The 20,245-nt window shown below is 53.1% G+C and overlaps 1 protein-coding gene across 3 annotated transcripts in view; it reads right to left on the bottom strand.

Moving 5' to 3' along the window:
* CHST15 (carbohydrate sulfotransferase 15) overlaps positions 1-18,372 on the bottom strand; it is a 72,396-nt gene extending 54,024 nt beyond the window's left edge. The window contains exon 1 of one of the 3 annotated variants that reach the window (XM_045568020.1): positions 18,157-18,372. The gene's annotated coding sequence lies outside the window, so the exon portion shown is untranslated. Of the gene's footprint in view, positions 1-17,075; positions 17,133-17,438; positions 17,541-18,156 lie in introns of those variants that run through there. The other 2 variants (XM_045568021.1, XM_045568022.1) reach the window with 2 other exon arrangements.
* Positions 18,373-20,245: the final 1,873 nt, after the last annotated feature.

Here is a 20,245-nt window from a genome sequence, read left to right as displayed (position 1 = left end):
CCCTGAAATGAATCTTGTACCTAATTCATTCATTCATTCATTAGCAGATCCCTCTGAATGTACCTGTGCAGGCACAGGGTATAGCAGGTGGACAAGACTGATGAACTCCCCCGCCCTGCGGAGTTAATGATGTTTTTCAGAGAAGAGAGCTTGTTTTGGCGCATTCATCTTTTCATGTTTCTTTCCTTCTCTCTCTCTGTGCATGTGTGTGTGTGTGTGTGTGTGTGTGTGTGTGTATCAAAATCTTTTTCCCCAATAGTTTTAAACCAGACTTACTGTTCAAGTTATCTCAGACTCCCACATCAGGTCAGACAAATATTGTTGGTGGCCGGAGGGGGGAGTTCTACTATTTTCCTTTCCAAAATAAAAACAATGACTGTGGCTATCTTAACAGGGAAAATAAATAAAGCCCGTTGTCGCTTGGACATGAAGGTGCTACATCTGTTGTGTACTGAGTCAGTCCTGGCTGAGCGTCCCTGTGGTGGGGGCGCCAGTCCCAGACAGCCCAGGTGGGGCACAGAGCTCCCTTCACACACGGAGGCCGGCAGGAGCCACTGCGGCCTCCAGCAGGGCCACTTCCTGCCCTGCCTTCCCTCCCCAGCCAGGACGCACAAAAGACCGTTTCTTCCTTTCTTCAAGTGGCACAGCCCCATTCAGACCCATCAGCCTGTGACAATGAAAGGAGAGCACAGCGTCCTGGCTCCCTTTGAGCTCACATCTCCAGTGACCTCTGCACAAACCGAGGACAAAGGAGGAAAATCTAGTGGCAGTACACAGTCACTCCCCCGAGACGCTGCTCCGGGGAGATCTGTCTCTGCTGCTCTCCTAATGCATTCTGAGCACAGTATCAATTCCCTGCACTCCTTCCCAATAAAAAAAGTAACTTTAATCCTCATTCAAGAACCCCAATTCCAATTTAAAGCCTGAAAAGTCCAGGCTCTTCTTTGCCGAAAGCTTCCTCTCTCTGGCAGCCAGCCCTGGGCGCCGGTTCCCCTCCCCTCCTGCGCTGGCTGCTCCGAGGAGAGGGAACCTGCCCGACAGACAAGCCTGGGCTCTGTGCTGGGAGAGAACAAAGACAGCACAAAGGAGTGTGTCCCTTCCAAGACCTGTAGCCACTTGCCCCAAGGGAGGGATGGTCCCTGCGCTGGATCCTGTTCCCTCACCAAGATGCGCTGTGCCCCACACCCCCTCCTCCGACTCTGCCAGTTGGCCTTCTCCGTGATCCAGAATGACTAGGGGGACCTGCGGTGGCGCCGGAATCCCAGGCTCTCTCCAGGAGCTGGGAGCTCTCCACTCAGCTGGGAGGGGCAGAGCCCAAGCACAGGACATCAGAGATGAAAGCCAGAGAGGGGCCTCCCCCTCTTGGGACAGTGACATGAAGCCACAGACAGAAACGCACGCTAATCATCTGGAGATACCGGACAATCATTGTGTGTCAACTTTTTACGTTTGGCAGTGAAAAATCACCAGGATTTGAGGTTTGCGCGCGCGCGGGCACACACACACACACACACACACACACACACACACACGCACACGCAAAATCTGGAAGGGTTTCCTATTTAGATTTTCTCTTCTCAATGCTGAGCTGTCAAGACAATGAGTTTCATTAGAGAACTCTGGTCCTTGTCCCTGTCCATTCTGAAGAGCCCAGAGGTAGACTGTTCCAGATTCCCGATACGTGGGACCTGAGAAAGCCACATGAAATCCCACCAGCAGGCCAGGCCAACCCCCCGAAAGCATTGATTCAGCTCATCAAGTATTTCCTAAGCATGTGCTGGGGTCAGGCCCCCTGCCAGGCTCCTGGGAGCACACCAAGGTGATTGGGCTTGCAGCCCGTGCCCTGGGGGCATTTACAATCCACTTTCACACAAGTTGCTATAAATCGCAGCCGAGGATCAGCACCTTACAAGACCCCAGAGCCTGCTCTGTGGGCGTGGACCCCTGGGCAGTCACACAGGGCCCCTCACTCAGAGCACCCTGCACTTGGTTTAGTGCTCAGGCACTCCCCTTTTGAAAAGTCTTAATCATTTTAATAAGCATTTTCACATTGCACTGGGCCCTGCAAAGGATATAGCCGGTCCCAGAAATACCTAAAAAGTTATATTATCAGGAGGATTAAAAGGAAAGAGAGAGCCCATCCAGAAGGCTTTTCTTATTCCTGGTATATGCTACAGCTAAAAAAAGAAAACAAGCAAACACTTGGAAAATGGCAATCGGCCTCAAGTTCAAGCTCCCCATTGGTGTGAGCAGAGACAGTTCCAGGAGAATTCCAGAATGAGAGTCAGAATGTTCCATCCTAGACCCGGAGTGAGGTTAGCGAAAGCCCTTTCCATGAGCCTGTTTATCAGAACTCTGTTCTATAACAGCATCTTCTCTAATGCGGCTGCCCGATGACTTAAAAACTATGGGGCCCTTTAATTTATCACACTAATGCGATTACACATGCATCCCCGGGTCCAGGCCGGCCCAGAGGCACTCGAGCGGAGGGCTTGTCTGTGCGATTTACGAGCAGAGGCTTACGCTCTTTCCGCCCCTTTAGAGGGGAAAATCTTTGCCTTCGTTGAGGGATCTGCTCAGTCCAGCACCTGAAGAGGAAATCGAGCCCAGCCACCCGTGCCTGCTCTGCTAGTTTCTACGACTGGGCCCCAAGCCTGCGCTGTTTAAACACCACTTACAAACAAGCTTAATTTTAACCTTCCTTTGCGGAGAATGCAAAATCAATTAAGTATATGCTGATAATGCCCTTGCATCTCGTTCCAGTGGCATCTCACAATTAATGCCGCCCATGAGGCCGAGACTGAGCCGTCCTCTGGTTGTTACGAGCCTCACTCGACTCAGAGCTGCTGGAGAGGGACACAGGCAACGCTCGCTGCATGGGGATTTCGCCTCTTTAAGAAATCAGTTTGTAGACGGTTTAATTAAAATACACCAGAGCATAATTCAACTGGAATTGAGGCTCCCATCAAACCAAATTAGGCTACAGAAATTTTCCCAACCTTAAAAGCACCTACAAGGGGCAGAGTAGAAATTTTGCTTGGAGTTTTGAGTGTTTCCAGCTCTCTAGGTACAACTGTTTGCATCAATAAAACCAACTTCCCGCAGAAATGGAAGGGACAGGAAAGACCTGGGAGGCTCAGAGAACTCAGGTGAGCAGCCCCAGGACACAGAGCGGTCAATGAGATCTGGGGCCAGAGATGTGCAGACATGAGCCAAGGAGGGAGCCTGGGTTCAAGTCCTGCCTCTACCACTGGGCTGCAGGAACATGGGCAGGGTGAGCCCTTCTGAACTCAGTGTTTGCTTCTGTAAAATGGGGATGTTAATTGTGTCTGCCTCAAAGGTTGCTGAGAATATCAAATGAAATAAAGTAGACACAGCCTTGCACATACTAAATACTCGATACAGGTGGGTTGCTATCATCAGAACGCAAGTTCGCCGGTCCCTGCCCGATGTTCTATCACACCAAACTGCTTTCTACACTTCCTTGTCTCCGAGAATCTCTCAGATCTGGGGAAGAAGGTTACCTGTGGGCACACGCCAGGGGCGATGCACCCGCAAAGCACCATGAGGGCTCATGGAACGTACGAAATGCACCTTCCAGTATTTGCTGACCTGATGGAAACTAACTTTAACTGGCTGCCACTTGGAAGGGATTCCAAAATAATCCGAAAGATGAACAAGATTACGGTTTATGAAAGTCTAAAATGCTTCCAAGGTGCAGTGGGTCCCTAGGTTTAATAAAATTAGGGATCCACAATTTTATGGAGCATTTTACGGATATGTAACAAATCCAGATCCACAATGTCTGCAACTTAGTTAACGGTGCTGTACCAGTGTCAATTTCCTGGCTTGGACAACGTCCCAGGGTGGTGTAAGATGTTACCGCCGTGGGAAGCTGGGTGAAGGGCACACAGGAACTCTATACTACTTTTGCAACTTCTTGTGAGTCTAAAATTATTTCAAAATAAAAAAATATATATGAAGCAGCATCTAGGCGTACCGAGATTAAGGGGACTCTGAGCAATGTCAATATAGTCACAGCTTCCAGGCAGTGTGGCCTCACATGACTGGGGGAGACAGGCTGAATGAACATCTTCAAACTGTTCAGAAAAAAAAAGTTATTTCTTATATCTCTCCATTTACTAAAAAGCAGGGAAATTTATGTTTTGTATACAGTTTAAAAATTAATCATAACTGACATAAAATAAAAGATGTATATTATTGCTACAACTACTCATAAATATTTATTGGGAAAACTTTGTAATGTGACACCCTTAAGGATATCCAGGGAGGACCAGAGAGAGAGTCAAAGTTTATGAAAATAACTGATGGAAACAATCTGTTGAGGCCCTACTGTGTGTCGGGTTAGCCAGCTGGTGCTTTGGGTACGGTTTCCATAAGGGAAGTCTACATTAGCCCGTCATTAACGTGGACTGACTACGTGTTCGGTGGAGCAGCCCAGGTGTGCACGAGGTCCAAAGCATCCTAATGGAGGACAGGGGCGGCCAGCATGCTGCCCGATGGAGACCACGGCTACCCACGTGATGGCAGGACCTGGGGCAGGGGGCAGCAGAGGGTCCACTACCTAGAGGGGAGAGGGAACTGCAACAGAAGGACAACCAACTGCAGGACCTCAAGGAGCTGAGGTTCTTACTGAGCGTGGGAGAGAAACATCTGGAGGCAGAAAAGCAATGCTCAAGGGAGGGGCCAAACCAGTAAAGAGTTTTCTATGCCTAGTCCTTCTCCAAGGTGTCCCTTCTCCAGGCACTGGACTGCTTGCAATTGTCACCAAATTCAACTTACCAGCCCATGCTCGCCTCTGGGATTCCACAGCTCTATTTCAGTCTTGGTTTTGTGAGTGTGGTCTCAGCTGCACACCTGAAAACTGCCCCCCTCAAGCATCTGCTTACATAAAAATAACTTCTCCTAAGCCAGACCCTAAGTGAGAGGACAAGGACGCTGGGGTTCTTCTTTGTTTCTTGCTGGCCCTGTTTTCTGAAACTCTGCAGCAGCTGCTGCCCAGCCAGCCTCGGACAGGTGTTCTTCACCCGGAGGCGGAACAGTGAGAAGGCAAAACCGCAAATGACAATCTAGAGGAGGCAGAACAGAAGAGAATCAACCCGAGTGTGCTACAAACTAAGAATCTTTCTCCCGAGCATAAAGGAATCCCATCCCACCAACTGGTTCCGCACCTGGGGTCTTGGCATTGGGTGTTCCCTCTTTCCAAACCTCAGGCAGCGGCAGCTTTTCGTCATTCAAGGATCAGCTGAGATGTCACCTGCTTGGCAAGGCCTTCCCTGATCTCCCAGCCAGTCACACCATCACGGGGCCCTTAGACTTTCCGTTCTCTGACATCTGTGAACTTGTCCACTGCCGGCCTCTCCCCATGAGAACACACACTCTGTGAGCACAGGGGCCCTGTCTGTAGTTCACTGCTGTGTCCCCAAGGACAGCATGGGGCACACACAAGGTCCTCAACAAAGAGTTCTCTTCCCAGGAGGGTGACTCTCCCGAGGACGTGCAGAGCTGGAGCTGGAGAAGTGACGGGTCAGCGTTCCTCATTAGTGATGCTGAAGGATCAGGGCAAAACACTGACTTCTGCAGGCCTCAGTTTCCCCAGCTATAAAACCAGACAATCTGCAAGACCCTTGCCATCCCCACACCACGGGTCACGGTTTTCAGTTACCCAGTGTGCTCTTGCCCACACTTGCCTGCCTTCCTTTTACTGTCTGTCTGTCCAGCCATCCGTCAACCATCCACCCAGTCACTCCTTCCCACGGGCTGGGCCCTGGGGATACAACCTGCATACGACACACCTGTTCTGAAGGACAGATAAGCCTCCAGCGGCAGAGACAGAAAGGAGGCAGTTCTGCAGGGACCAGCGGTCAAAGGAGCCTCCTTGGCCCGGGCCGCTGTGGGGATGAGGGTGGGGTCACTCCCAGAGAGAAGGAAAACATCCCAAATCCCACAGTTGCTGCAGAGGGAGGGAAAATGTGTGCCAGTTACATCACGGAATCTGGACATGACACTCAATGACAACACAGACTGAGGACAAGTGAGACTCATTCCCGAGGTCACCGTGCTGGTTACCTGTCCCTCATCTTCGCTATGGAAGAGCTGAAAAGTCCCTCAGAAGAATCATAATCACTGCTTAGCTCCACCTGTGCTTCTTAGCTAAAGCGCTTCAGGACTGTGGGTCCACATGTGCAGACACACGCGCATACACACGTGTGCACGCAGCAGTTGCCCAGCGCCCACACCCACAGATCCGGTGTAGCAGAGCTGGTGTAGGATGGGCACATGTGCGTTTCTTCCCAAAGCTCCATGGGGCTCCAAAGCGGCACCCCTGATTTAGAGCCACTGAGCTTCCTGCCAAGTTTACTTCTTGTTACCGTTGTAAGGTGCTCTAGGATGTCAATGGTATTAATAACAGCCATGAGGATTTAACCAAAGAACTTTCCTAAGCATAGAGAACATTCCAGCCACAAAACACGTCTATCTCTCTCATCAGAGCTCAAATGGGACCTGGGAACAAAGCGCTTAAGGGACCAATCTGAGGACAAAGCCAACCTCCTGAGACCCCACCCCCAGCCTGGCCTCCACATATTTCTTTGAGTGCTTTAGCCCAGCATAAGTCTTTAAAAAACAACTTCATAAGGTAACCTAGAGTCACAATCACAGCCCCTAGTTTATGGCTCGGCCAGATCAGATAAAATTTCATTCTCCGAATTGGTTCCTAATTTAATTATTCCCCGGATAAGTGGTCGGCCTCCCGTTGCTGCAGGGGAAGCAGAACCAGAAAGATGCTGGCGCCACAAGTTGCAGTTCTTGTTTAGCAGCTGGTGGAGGCTGAGGCCTCCTGGGCCTCCGTCAGATCAGAAGGGGATAGAACAGTGCCCCTGGTGGGCCAGTCACCATCTGTCCACCTCCACTGGCCTTTATTATCGTCCCAGGCCAGTAGGTTCCCTAAGAGTTTAGGGAGAACATTCAGAGTAATCAGATTGTGACTCCAAAAACCTGGATTCAATCCTGACTCTATGTGTGGCCTCTCTGGGCCTCAGTTTCCCCATCTATACCACGAAGCTGAACTGTCTCTGCCTGGAGGCCTTCCCAGCTCTAACACTCAGACAACTCAGTGTCTCAGCCAGGATCAGCAAGGCGTCAGGATCCCTCTGAGAATCACGCCTTCTCTGGGGCCAGGGCAGGAGCGTGCAGAAAAACAAATGATTCTGATTAGGAAAAATGAAAAACATCTCATAAAATATAACCCTAGAAATGGGAAACATGTATCCACACACAAAAAACTTATACACAAATGTTTGTGGCAGCATTATTCACAAGAGCCGAGGGTGGAGACCACCCAAATGTCTCTCAGTGGACAAATGGAGAAAGGAAACGGTGGCCAGGCCGCTCAGTGGAATACTACGCAGCCATATACAGGAATTAAGTTCTGACACGTGCTGTCACACAAGGTGGGTGAACCATGAAAACATTACACAAAGTGAAAGAAGCCAGTCACAAAAGGCCACATTCCACATGACTCTGTCCAGAGTAGAAGAGTCTGGGTGAGAAGAAGGCAGATTTGTGGTTGCTTAGGGCTATGGGGTAGAGACGGGGGAATGAGGAGACGGGGGTGATGGCTAAAGGGGACATGGCTCCTTTTTGAGATAATGAAATGTTCTAAAATTGGCTGTGGCAATAGTTGTACACATCTGTGAATATACTAAAAAACAATGAATTGCATACCTTATTTACATGGGTGAATTGTATGGTATGTGAATTATATCTCAGTAACGCTATTTTCAAAAGAATAGGTCGAATGGGTTTTAAAAGAAGTCTGTTTCATGATTTTTTAAATAAACCAGATGAGATCATTGTAAGATATGCACACATGCATGTATGTACTCTGTCCCCCTAAACAGTTCTGCAGCATCCTCTGAGATCCTGAGGTGATTTTCAGTGGGCAAATCTTTTCACCCTTCCATAAACAAAAAAAAAAACTGCTGACTCAAAAGTGGGCAGGGCACTTTCTATTGATTTGTTGCAGTTTTAACTGCCAAAAACAAATTTATTTTCTACCACTCAAATGGCAACTGAAGCTTCATCTTATTTTTAATATATCATTTTTCTTCTTGGAGCCAAATCATGTACAATGCAAAGGATCCATGGATCTTCCACTGTGGACCAGCAAGCAGATGATGTTTCTTTTTTGGCCTGGAAGATAGTTCTGAGGAGGAGCTCAGGTTCACTATGACCCCACTCTTCTGTACTTCCCCAGCTAATTTCTCACAGACACAGCCATCGAGTGGGTGCAAATAGCTTTTCAAAATTAGGACAACACTAAACGTCAGCCTGATACCATTCTCATTAGTCGGAGCCTCCTTTTCCCCTCATTTATTCTTGCTGGTAACTTTCTTAGGCAAGTGCAGAGTGTCCTCTAAGCAGCTATTTCCTCTGGCTTTCAGTGTCACGCACTTGGATGACTGGCCTGCTGTGGTGTTGGACAGGGCCTTTCTGGAGCGTATTGTCTTTATTAAAAACTGTGACAGATGATGAGGGAGGGTCACAGCACTGTGGGCCACGCCTGAGAGGACCACGGGAAAGGTGATCGTGGGTCTGCAGAATTCAACGATACCCAGAACACACAAAAAGATGGTCCTCCCTGAGGCTCGCTGTTTCCAAGCACACACAAGGTTTCTTTGGATAAGGACCCCAAGGAAGGAAAAGTTCCCAAGCAGAAAGACGGTTTTCCGCTACTCAGGATGCCACGCCCTTTGCAAGATGAGACGGGAAGGAACGATGGAAGGGACCCTGCTGTCCCAAGGAGTCCTTCCTGGTCCTAAGGTGTCAGTGTTCAGTGGGATGTGGGGTCGTGTCCCCGCTCAAGGGCAGGGGCCACAGGCTGGCTGGGAAGCAGGGACCAAGGAGGCCTCAGTCCCAGCCTCGCAGGAAGCCAGAGCTGGGCGCCAGGGCCCCTGAGTGTCCCTGGCCAGGACCCTCTTCTCACTTGCCCTTCGTCCTGTGGCCAGAGGGGGGTTGTAGGGGCCTGGAGGGCCGGCCTGGACTTGGCCCTCCCCAGCAGGCCAGCTCACCCCCACATCCACAGCTGTCTCCATCTGAGCCTCCAGGCCAGGAAGGTTCCACGGAGGGCTGCCCAGGGAGCCTCAAGAACAACCTCCCAGTGCCAGGGCAGGAGGCCCTCCCGGCTCCCACTGACCCGGCCTCTCTCTATCGAGAACAGCAGTAAAGAGAGAGTCTGACAAATCTGGGTGGATCTTCACAGAAAAAATTACAAAGCTAAACTGCCCCAAGAATCTACTGGAGGGAAACATCACACAGAGGCCCTCCCAGCTCAAGTTTCCACCAGCAACGAGAACTTCCTGCTCCCTCCATCGGACCACAGAAAGGGCACAAGAACCCTGTTCTCAGCATCTTCCTAAAGCAACTCCACGCTCGGCGTCTGGTTACAAGACACAGAGGTCAGCCAGCTGCAGCCAAACCCCCACCTGGGTGTCCAGGAAACCGAGGGCAGAGAAGCCAGGCCCTCGAGACCCCACGCGCGGGGCCCTCGGCGAAACTGCCCCCCCACCCCCCGCACTGCTGCAACCAGAGTGATCAGAGCGTGTGTAGACAAACACCCCCCTCGGCCCAGACTCCCCAGGGCAACGCTGCTTTCTGTGATCCCGGCGATCCTCGTGTGCACAAAGCAAACACGGCTCGGTGTGTGTACATTTGGAAGACTCTTTATATAAACAGGTTCACAAATCAGAGAAAATTAATCCTCTGTAGCCCAATAGTCTGATTTGGGGTTTGGCAATTATAGTCCCTAAAAATACACGCCAGGACATAACTTTATATTTTTAATGCAAATATTTACATTCCAAACAAAGGCGCATGGAACTTAAAGCCGAGCTATTTATACCAGCTATGAGGCCCGCTGACGGCCCCCACGCTTCTCGCCCCGGTAGATGGCTCCTGCTCGGATTCCTGCAACACCAGCCAAGCTCCGGTAACACTGTCCCCCACGACTCTCAAGACAAAAAAAGCACAGCACTACCCCTTAATAGCCCAAAAACCCGACGCCAGTAAATCGGAGAAATCTTGACTCCTTTGAAAATTTAATGGCGATTGTTGACTCTCCTGTGCCATGCTACTAAACTTCCGGTTCTTTTCTGTCTTCTAGGGACACACTCAGAGGCCCATACAAATTCTCCAGGACAAAGTAGCCTTTGCGAGAATAATTTTTAATTGACACATTAATTCCACAAACGGCAGTCACTCACGACTATGTGTGGGTCCAGCTATGAGAACGTGCCGTGAGCCCCCAGGACCCAGGCCCAGGACACTGGAGCACAGTGAACGCGGGCAGCAGGTTCAGCGCAACAGAGTGGGGCTGCAGCAGCTCAGAGGACGAAGGCTACACCTGGGTGGGGGCTAGAAAGGCAATGGAGGGGAGGAGGGTGGCAAGAGTGACTGGCAAAGGCTCCCTGAAGGCAGCGACAGTGGCAGGGCAGGGGTGCGATGGAGGGAGGGGCACGACAGGTAGATGTGGAAGGCCATCCCACTCCAGTGGCCGGGACCCAAGTGCAGCCCAGTCCAGGCCCGGCTGGCCCGGGGCCTCTCTGCGAAGCCAGAGCACAGTCTGTAGAAGTGCAGGCCACACGGGGGCCAGGGGAGAGGAGCTGGAAGATGTTCCCCAGCCCCAGGCTAGGAGTCAGCTGCTACCTCGGCTCCCTGTGAATTGTGTTCACGGTGGACTGGAGCCTTGAGGTCCAGGGCTAGTCATTATCCCAATTTGGCTAATCACTCCCATGCTCTGCCAAGAAGCGAGAAGGAGGCATTCTTCTTGAATTAAAGCCAGATTATTTCCTACAGCAGAGAACTCCACCTAGCTGACACGCCCCCACCAACTGCACACCTAACAGCCACCATGTGCCAACCCCCACCATGGGCCGGGCACCGAGCTCAGCACTTCATATTCCCTGTCATGGGCAACTCTGCTCGCCCATTCCTGGTGTTTCCTTCCACACAGAGGGAGCTCCACCCGGGTAGTCTCCTGCTGTCTACACCTGGTGGCCTCTACACCATCCCAGGAGTGTGGACATGCATAGCCCAGCCCTGCCTCCCCCCACAGGAGAGGAACTTCCCTCTGCTGGCTGCAGCCACAGGACAGGCTGCCAGTTTCCGACTCTGCAGGTGACCGGGGGGAGGCGGGGGGAGTCCACTTCACTGCCCAGGTCTCCGCTCCCTCACCCACTAGCTCAGCCACGTTCTCCGTCAGCAGCTTCAGGCAGGACCAAGCACCACATGTGATCTTCACCTGTCCTCCTCCCGGCCCATCTCTCCATAGACCGAGAACTTGGCCAGAAAAGAGTGCTTCAATTTGCAGAGCTCCCCTGAACTCGAAACTATACTGTTTCTAATACTCAAGTCACCCGACAAAGTAGAGATCATTAACCCCACTTTACAGATGAGGAAACCGAGGCACAAGATTAAGCCACTTGTCCAGGATCACAGTAATGGAACAAAGCACAGCAGGGGCTTGAACCGAGTCAGCATGGAGCCAAGGCTCAGCCCACGACCTGCACTGCCCTTCCAAGTGCCTAAGGGATCCAACACGTGTGCGAAAAGAACATCTGTCATGGGGGCCAAATATTCGGCTGCCCGGCAGTGTGAAGGTGCCGGTGAACTTCCTTCCATCAGTGCCTGTGAGCAAACAGAGGTCATGAAAGGGGGGACAAGCTGCCCAGACCCCTTTCAATGAGGGGTGAGATAATGACACATCTCACATCTCCTTGGACCCCTCAGACTCTGTAGTGCAGGTTCTGACCCCTTAGCAAAGGTGCCATGGGCCCAGTCCCTTGGGGCAGCTACCTACAAGGACACAGAAATGCAGGACGGAACCTGGAAGGGGTGGAATCGCCACCTCTCTCGGCACATCCTCCCACCAGCAGCCACACCAGTCTTTTTGACCACAGGGGCACGATGGTCCAGCAGGAGCACGTTCCATTTCAAGAGAAAATGTTAAGCCACCAGGATCCAGCATGGTGTAGGGAAAGCATAAGTGTGCCTGGCCTGCATCTAATTATTTGCCCATGTTGGGGTATTTTCCAGGCACCTGGGTGCCTGGGCTGTCTGTTTCAATACTTTCAGCACAAACTCAATTCTGGAAAGTGTCCAAGTTTCCATTATCATGATACCCTCTGCTTTTGAGGATCTGCCAGCCTCACTTTCTTCAGAGACCTAAAAGCCTGGACCAGGATAAGCTCTAGAAATGTAAAATAGGTGTCAGGGAGAGCCCGCCCCAGCCAGGAGGCCCCCCACACCCACCCCAGGACTCTTTCAAGCTTGGAGGGAGGCTCAAGATATGACATCCAAAAGCAAGCCACACCAGCATATTTGCACCTAGAGCTGCCAGGTCTCCACTCTCTGCTTAATTGCATCAAACTGATCCACAGCCTGCCCACAAGGTCAGCTCAAGGGTCTTGGAGGGCAGCTGTTTTCGCAGTACCCTCCTTGCACAGAGGAGGAAACAGAGCCCAGAGAGGTGAAGCAACTCACCTACAGAAACCCAGCTGGAATCCAAGGCTTCCAAGGGCTCTGGGCTTATGCCCTTTGAGGTAGAACATGCTGGAATAGACTATGGAGACATCCCTGGCTATGAGCGCTAGAGCTAAAGGATACCACAAGAGCCAATAATTTTTGAGCAATGACTGTGTGCCAGGCGCTGTTCCAAGCACCTAGCAGGTATTAACTCTTGTATAGGACATGAGCTCTCAGGCCAGGGGGTGAAGTCTCCCAGAATAGTCCAACCCCAAAGCTCCTGCTGCGCTTTCCTGAGGCCCCGTGAAGGCTCCTGTCAGCAGCGTTATGTAATCCTGACTTGCACAAGTTCTGCCTCGCCCACTGCTCTGAGTGCTGCGCTCATGCTGACTGCTGACTCTCTGCCCCCATGCACCTGGCTCGGGGCTGCACCTGGGGGACCGCATAAATGCTGCAGAGAGCTGCTGGCGATGGTCTCCTATCCTCCACATCCCTTTGAAACCAGCATAGAGGAGAAGCTGCTTCCCACTTGCCACCCCCCCCCCCAACTGAACCACTTGCTGATTCACGCCTGCCTTCGCCTGCTGGAGCCACAGTCGCTATGCTCCCCCACCTCCTTACTGAGCTCCTGCCACCACTGTCATTCCCTGATGCTTCCTCCTGCACATCCGGATGGTACGAGCTTGGGGGTGTGTCATCTCTAACAGCCTCCTAGCCCTTAAGGAACACGAGGAGATACGCCTGTGTGACCTGCCTGACACAGGGCCAGCTGCAAACCTGTAGGGACATGACACATGACAGCTGTTATAATCAACTGTCTCCCTCCCCAGCTCCCACGCTACAAATTAAAAATTTTACATTGGTCCAAACGAACACAAAACCTTCACTTTTCTTCCTGGACACTAACTACTAACCAGATAACTAACTGGACACACTAACTAGATAGCTGCTCCCTTTATGCCTCAGCTCATGCCGTGGAGACATACGTCGACACCAAATCATTTTGTCCCAGTGCTTTGTTTGAAAGGAGAAGCCATCTCAGTAAAGAAATCAGACCCTAATGACAGAGGCCAATAAAGAACGACATTGTGCAAGTGGAAACAGCCTCCCAATGCTCAGCCGGCTAAGCGCGAATGGGATCTCTTCATTCACAGCACCAAGAAAGTTACCCTTTGAAGTCCCTTAGTATCATACCTGAGCATCCCACTCTACAGACCAGAGGACAGCTAGGCTGCATTGTTCTCACCAGGAACCTAGTCACTTCTAAGTCACATGCTACTAAAGAGAAGTCCGCTGACTGACTGCCCTGATCAATGACACTCCCAAGTCTGCTACTACTTTTACTTTGAGAAATAGTTTCTGCTTTTAGAATTTAAGACAACTCCTCTCTTACACAAATGGGCTCCAAATGGCATCTCTGAGGTCCTGGGTCTGCTGAGGCCCCGGGGATGGGACAGGGCCTGGAAGTGTAGACAGGAAAAGTGAGAGCTGACAACTGCAGGGAGTCTCCATTCATCTGGGAGTTTCTAAAAGGACCCAGCCTGGCGTGGTGGAGGTGAAGGAGCCGGCCCAAGAGCTGGAGATCAGAGACCCACTGACTTCCACTTACCAGCTGTGTGATCTTGGGCAAGTCACTCCATTGCCCTGAACCTCAAGGTCCACACCTGGAAAAGGAGGCTCCTCGCCCCTCCCCCCCAACCCAGCCTTGCTTTGCCTTACTGCCTCCCACCACTCAGGGCAGCTTATAGACCATTTGTCTGTCTGGTGCAGATGACTCTGTCTGTCCCCCTCCCACGAGGGCTGGGACCCTGTCTGTCCTATCCCCACCCTACCATCTCAGAGACTCAACTGTGGGATCTATCTGGGGAGTGGGACTATATGGACAGTTTTATGCAGAATCTGACTTTACACATGATGGGAATTCATTAACACATTAACTGCCATGAGAGTTCTATTTAACTCACTCTAGTTTTGACCCTGGGGCTGCGTGAAGCATATATAAAATCTTACTTGTTGATGTTTTTATTGTTACAATTAATAGTGACGATTTAATCTAAAAACATGGATTAAATGAATAGAAGTCAACAAATTTTGTTTTTCTATTTATGTTTACCTTTAAATTACACTCAAGGTTTTTATTCTATTTTCATAAGAAAACACTGTGGCCCCAAGGAAAAGATTCTGGGGTTCTTGTGTGTGGCAGCTGCCAATGTGTTAAATATAATAGCTACTGAATGAACGCATAACACACAGCATGTGAAGGGGTCTCACCCACAATGGGCACCCATCCACTCTTAGTCCCTTGGCCCACAGGGCATGTGATTCCTGCATCCTGTCACGTGTCATGGCTCTCTGATGGTGTGACACCCTTCCCAATATGTAAACATGGGGCCAGGTGTCAAACTTCAGACCTCCTGGAAGGACACTCACCCCTAACCCTCTACCATACTTTTATAATTTGAGCCCATACTTACATATCCAGGCTTGATAATTCTCTCTCAAAAATTCACAAGGCCTGTCAACTCTGCTTTTCCCCTCGACTGTCAGGAGCTGAGTGGGTGGGCTGTGGGTGGGCATTCACTCACCTGTTCAAACAGCCCCAGGGTTGACCTCCTCTCCCCACCCCACTCCACCAGCAGGGCACCGTCCAGTCAAACTCTAAAGGGTTCGGATCAGCACAACCCAGCACTAATCTACAGTTCCCCTCGTATAGGTCAAAGGGTCTGAGGCTCCTGGGGCCCAGAGTTTTTTCTCTGCTCTTTCTCAAGACACCAAATAAGCAAAGTCTGCTTCCCAACCTCTCCCAACCTTTCCTGCAAACATGGCTTCTTCCTGACACAGGGATTGTCTCTCTCCCAGGCGTGTGAAAAACCAAACACCTCTTCTGACATCTCACCTTTCCTGGCCAGGGGCAGCAGCAACATGGGATGAGAACAGCATGGAAGGAAACAGCCGCCCTCACAGCAGCCACAGTGACAGTGCTGTGTCCCTGGCCAGGACAGTGGTTCAGACACGGTGAGCTCAAATCATTGAAGAAAAAAGCAGGGCATGCATGTGATCCACTGTTAGCAGACCTGCCTCCCCATCCAATGTACAATATCCTGAATTAATTAATCCTGCATGCTTCACCCACAAGCTGGCTCGCTGCAGTCACGCAATGCCCAAGAGGGGAAAGACGCAAGGGCACACTGCTGGACTTCCTACCGAGGGCCCCTGGACGGCTCTCCTGGGGAGCTGGGCTTCGGAGGGAAGCCCAGACCTGCAGCTCCACCTCCCCAAGTGCTGATGGGGAGACCATGACAAGCCACCTCACCTCCGAGCTCAGTGTGCCCATCCAGGAGGTGGTGGGAAATAAAATCTTCCTGCCAGTTTTTCAGGAGTTGGGGGGAGAAAAGCTTGTTTAGTAAAAACCACCTAATTAGAAGGCATTTTTATTCTTGTGCCATTTGGAACAAAATAATATGTGATCTGTATGTCTTTACGTATCAACCCAGAGATCCCAGCTCAACATACAGTTTGTCAAATTAACAAGTGCCATGTTCTGGAAGGGAGGGGTCCTGATTTTGCAATGGTTGGGGGCAGGGGAGTAGGAAAGGCCGGGATGGAGAATGGGATGAGAGCGTCCAAGAGAAACTCTGGGCAAATCTCTAGGCTTCAGTTTCCCCTGGGCCCCTCAGGGGGTGCAGAAGCCCTCAGGCGGCCTCTTTGCACTGGGTGGCCCCCGCAATCCACCGAGGCGTCCCGCACCAGTCCCGCACCAGTCCCGCACCACTCAGGAACTGCAGCTGACAGAGAGGACGGGCACTGCCGAGGAGCCCAGAACCAGAGCAAGCCCTCTGCCCAGCACCACTGAGCGGCTCGCCACGTCCCTTTCTCAGGGCTTCCCGGAGCCACACTTCAGTCCTGAGAACTCGGTACCATCAATTCACCCAACATGAATACAGCGAGAGAGCCCAGCTGTCACAGAGGCTCTGCGCCCGCCAGGAGACCGGAGAACCGGGATGGGGCCCGAGGAGCTGGCCTCAGCCCCCAGGCTGGTCGCCCCCTTCGAGACTCTTCCGCGTCCACTCCCGCCGCTCCAGCCAGCCGACCGACCCGGGCGCAGGGCGGGCGGGCAACGTGGGCACCCGGATCGCGACGGGGCGGTCGAGTCGCGGTGCCCAGGACCCAGGCGGCTGGGAATCCTAAACACGCACACACACGCGCGCACGCCGGCCAATCGGTTCGCCCGGAGAAGTCTGGAAGGCGCTTCCACCGCTCTTCATTCATTCCCCAAAGGCGAGGCTCCCTCCGCCCGGCGCCTCCATCCCACGATCTCAGAGGGCTCCAGGGGGCCCAACTGCGCCACAACCTCCCACCCAGCCACCCACAGCCGCCACCGCGTCCTCTCCACCGGCACACACAACCCAACAGACTCGCGCTCCATCACGATCGCCGGCGTCGCCCCCGCGCCGGGCCGCCGCCACCCTGCTCCCCACAGCTCCGCCGCCCGGAGCCCGGCTCACCACCGCCGCCCACCGCGCGGCTCAGACCTGCCTTGCGGGGCTCGCCGCGCCCAGGCCGGCCGGGGACGCCGCCGCAGCCGCCGGGAAGCGCCGGCAACTCCCGAGTCACGCCGCCTCCCGAGACGCGGCGGGGCGCAGCGAAGGGACAGGGGCGGGGGCGGGGGCAGGGCGGGGAGGAGGGGGCGGGGAGCAAAAGTTCAGACCGCTCGGGGCTCAGTCGCGCCCCGGTCTCTTCCCAGGCCCGCCCCGCGGACTCCCCTCCCGGAGCCGGGTCCCACGGGCGTCTGCGCCGGAGAGCCCCCTCCTCCCCTCCTGGACCGGCCGCGGAGCTAAAGTCGGGGTTCTGGAGGCGGCTCCGAGCCAGAGCCCGGACAGAGTGGTGATGCCCACCTACCTGCCCCGGGCTACGCCTGGAAACTTCCCCGAAGTGCGGCGGAGCGAGGGGAACGGAGCGCACGGCTGGGGGAAATCCCAGTCTCCCACCGCCACCCAGCGCGCGCTCACACCGCGAAGGCGCTGGTCTGTCGGTCCGTCTGTCCGATTCCGACTCCTGGGGTCGTTCTCCGGGACAGCCAGCCAATGCGTGCCCCGCGACGTGCGCCCCCCCGCCCGCCGGCCTCCGAGCTGTCCACAGCGCCACCACGCCACCGCAGGTCCCCTGTACCCGAGCTCTGGCCGTATTCTCTCGGGCTAGGGAAGGGGCGTGTGAGCCCTGGCGCCGCCGCCAGGCAGCCCTTCCGCGGGGTCCCTAAGCGCGCAGGTCGCTGGGAGAGCGACCAGGACCCATGGCGAAGGGACGCCTTCCGCCGGGGCTCTCAGAAACCTCGCAGAGGCCGGGTAGAGGGGTGCGGGGCCCAAACCTGCCTCGGCTCGGCGCGCTCGCAAGTTCATTGTCTGCCTGGGCCGCCGCCGCCACCACCGCGCCGGGAGCGCCGCGGGGAGTGAGGCTGCGCGCAGCCCCCGCCGCCCGGACTCCCAACGCCCAGCCGGGCCGCCGCCGCCGCTGCGCGGCCGGAACCCGCAGAGGGGCGCCGCAGCCCCGAGCCCGCAGCCCGACCTCCACCGCTCCTCGCCGCCCCCACCCCGGCGCCTGGCACCCAACTTGTACCTGAGAAGCCCGAGTCCAGCCCGGGAGGCTCTGCGGCTCCAGCTCCGCGGGAGCGCGCCCAGCCCCGCGCCTCGAGCCCCGCATCCAGGGCGCGTCAACCTGACTCTCCGAGCGCAGGGAGGAAAAGTTTGGGAGTGACGTGCAGATGGCGAATGAAATATCCGAAGAGAACCCTCCCCCCGCCCCATGTCGCGCTGACACACATCAGCTCGAGTCTGGAATGTGAGATCTAGGCGTGTGCGCCGAGCGGTGGGTTTGGTCCCGCCCCCTCCCCCTCCAAGTAAACACGGTTTGTGTGATGCGGTGATTCCAAATAAGAAGTAAACCGAAACCTCTGAAGTCTGGCAGTGACACCTAGCCAGGGACATTTTTAAGGATCTTGGCGGTCTGGAGCCAGCCCATACATTAATATTCAAGGCCATGGCGCTGGTGGGTTCGGCGCCCTCTGTTGTATTTTAGCATCCCGCGAAGGTTGGCCTGGACTCCTCGGCCCAGTGTGTTTGCTTCTGCGGGGAGGGAAGGTTCAGCGGGACCCGGAGCGCCACTGCCTGCCGCAGTGGCCCAGAGGCGGCTGCTCCAAGGAACCACCTGGGCGGCCCAGGGCAAGGAAGCGGCACCAGTGGCTCCCTGGACCCTGGGCTGGAAATACCATCAGCTAAAGAAAAGACACTTGGAATTCTGGAAGGCTCGCTCAGGGGGCGCTTGGAGCACCAAGCTCAGCCTCTCAAGAAACTAAGGTCAGGGGACAAAAGAATCCGCAGTCTTTTGACTGCCCACGTTCCCATGGCCGGAGTCCGGCACCCTGTTCCTCAAAGCAACCAGAAGTGGAGCTGAACGTGTTTGCAGATTGTAGAGTACCAGCGCACACATGTGAAGGGCGATTCCTGACAGTGCCTTTCCCCTCCTTTCTCTTTACTGCTTAAAGCTTCCTCTCACCCTCAGAAGCCACAAACCCACCCTGAGGTCGTAAACTTCTGCTCAGCATCCATGGCAACTAATGCAGAGGTCACAATCGGAGGATTATAACTGCACATGGGAAACTGGGATGAGAGAGGAGTTCTTTAAAACCCTGTTTTGTTTTCCTGCAAATAATGCCTCTTACATAAAATCTGCAAAGAAAGATTAACGCAGCAAGGAGACCAGCCTCGGAATCTCAGACTAGATTGCTTTTTCCATATAGACGCCACTTGGTGATTTTTGTTCTTTATTATTTTTTTAAACAAAAACCTTTTTCTGAAAATACAATGAGCTGCTTTTTGCAGGGTTCACAATTCCCAATAGATGATGATGCCATTTTTCAAGGTCTTACACACGTTGTGGCTTTGGGGCTCATTTATTAGCTCCCAAGAAAAGCCTGCCTTTCAGAGAGGTTTATGTACTGGAGTAATTGCAGCAAGAGACACAGTGCAGGTTGCTGTTAAAGAGGTTTGGTTGTACACGCGTCTGCAAGGAAGGCCCTGGGCCAAGCAGCTGTCAGACCAGAGTGTGCAACGGGTTTAAACAAACACAGGGAAGGTTCCACGGAAACACCAAGGAGGAAATCCCCGCCTGTAAGGGTGGGATTATTCAGCGGCCACACATACTGGCGTCTTTCCTCTCCTCCCTCCGAGTAAACACATGACTCTGTTATGGAGATGGTGCTGGGCCCACCCAGACCACTTTCAAATTCAGGTGTCAGAAATCACAGTTGACATGGAGCAAATTGTTTTTAAGTAAAATCACGGTGCTGCTTTGATACAAATTCCACCAGGGACTTTCTGAAGGTATTTATACACGTGCCTGAGATTAACTGGAGGGTGATTTTTTTTCCCCTCAACATTAATTTCCAAAAATTACCCAAGAATTGCACTTGGGCTTGTTATTCTGGAGAATGGAGAGAACACCCGAATGCAGGGCCTGTGTGAATGGGTGGATGGATGGACAGAGGGTGTGTAACCGTGAAAGAGGTTGGTGCCCACATGGCACTGGCAACTCGTGGGTGAAAAAAATGTAGATAATTTAAGAAGACAAATATCCCCTTCCTGTGTGTGTGCTCTAAGCCTGCATTATTGTAGAGTTATTAATACATCGCCTGGGTTCAAATCCTATA

Source organism: Lemur catta, chromosome 14, assembly GCF_020740605.2.
Source record: "Lemur catta isolate mLemCat1 chromosome 14, mLemCat1.pri, whole genome shotgun sequence".
Lineage (NCBI taxonomy): Eukaryota > Metazoa > Chordata > Mammalia > Primates > Lemuridae > Lemur > Lemur catta.
The sequence above is the reverse complement of the archived record's forward strand: the minus strand, read 5'-3'. Positions and strand labels throughout refer to the sequence as shown.